The sequence below is a fragment of the Cebus imitator genome, unplaced genomic scaffold (genome assembly GCF_001604975.1).
Source record: "Cebus imitator isolate Cc_AM_T3 unplaced genomic scaffold, Cebus_imitator-1.0 Scaffold58, whole genome shotgun sequence".
NCBI lineage: Eukaryota > Metazoa > Chordata > Mammalia > Primates > Cebidae > Cebus > Cebus imitator.
In genome coordinates, this window is record NW_016107373.1 from 179602 (window position 1) to 180909 (window position 1308).

Here is a 1308-nt window from a genome sequence, read left to right on the forward strand (position 1 = left end):
GATTCCTTGAGCCCAGGAGTTGGTGGTTACAGAAGGCTATGATCGTGTCACTGTACTCCAGCTAGCCTGGGGGAAAAAGTGAGACCCTGTCCCTTAAAAAAAAAAAAAAAAAAAAAGGAAAACAGAATTGCTTTTATGTGTTGTGTGTATAGTATTGAACCCAATGCTGTGCACAGAGGAAGTTTTACAGTCCATGTCCATAGTGTTTCCTCTAGGTACTGGGGCCTTGCATAAAGTAGATATTTGGTAATTATTTGTTGACTCCATGTATAGTCACATGGCACTTTAATTTTATTTTGTGGAACGGTTCAGTATTAAGGATTAGTACTAGGAAAAAGACTTAACATTGAAATTCTGTGGATTTGTTTAAGTCATTTTCTTCTGAAGATAGAAGACTTTGAAAGCTCCAAGGAGTTATCTGGGAAAAAAATGTAAGCAGCTTTCCATCAAAAGACATTATGTTTAAGATTTGTACTGTAAAAACCTTGTGGAGCTCTGATCTCGAAACCTGTTATTTTATATTGCCTGAACAGTCTAAAGGCTCCTAGACAACTCTGATTTTGGCTCAGTTTTCAGTAGCTCCAGAGAAAAAGAGAAGGAGAATCTGATACTGCTGGCAGTCTGCACTTTTGCTTCTCTGGGCCAAGGCATGCTTTTCCAAATAAAATCAAGGAAATTGTAAACCAGTAGTAAAAACAAGTAAAGCATCCAGGAATTTGCCTCCTCTCATGTCCTGTTTTCTCCTTTTTGTTTCTAGGCTGTCTGATATTAAACTAATGTGGCAAAACTGTCCTCTGGGCTTGTTCTTCCTACTTCCCCTTTCAAGTTTAAGGGCAATAATTATGGAAAGATACTATGTTTATTATATATATATATTTTTTTCATTACATGCTGTTTCTGTTTAATAGCCCCTGGATACATTTACAAGTGCGTTTTTAATTTTTATTTTTTGAAATGGGGTCTCACTCTTTGAGCCAGGCTGGAGTGTAGTTGTGTGATCTCAGCTCCCCAGGTTCAAGTAATTCTCCTGCCTCAGCTTCCCGAGTAGTTGGGATTACAGGCGTGCACCACCACGTCCAGCTAATTTTTGTTTTTTGTTTTTAGTAGTAACAGGGTTTCGCCATGTTGGCCAGGCTGATCTTGAACTCCTGACATGACCTCTGGTGATCTGCCCACCTTGGCCTCCCAAAGTGCTTGAGATTACAGGCATGAGCCACCCCACCCAGTCTACAAGTACAATTTTTTTTTTTTTTTTTTTTTTTTTTTTTTGAGACGGAGTCTCGCTCTTGTTACCCAGGCTGGAGTGCA

The 1308-nt window shown here is 39.3% G+C and overlaps 1 protein-coding gene across 23 annotated transcripts in view; it reads left to right on the forward strand.

The window, feature by feature from the left end:
* CELF1 (CUGBP Elav-like family member 1) overlaps window positions 1-1308 on the forward strand; it is a 107339-nt gene that overhangs the window by 23010 nt on the left and 83021 nt on the right. The window lies entirely within an intron of this gene.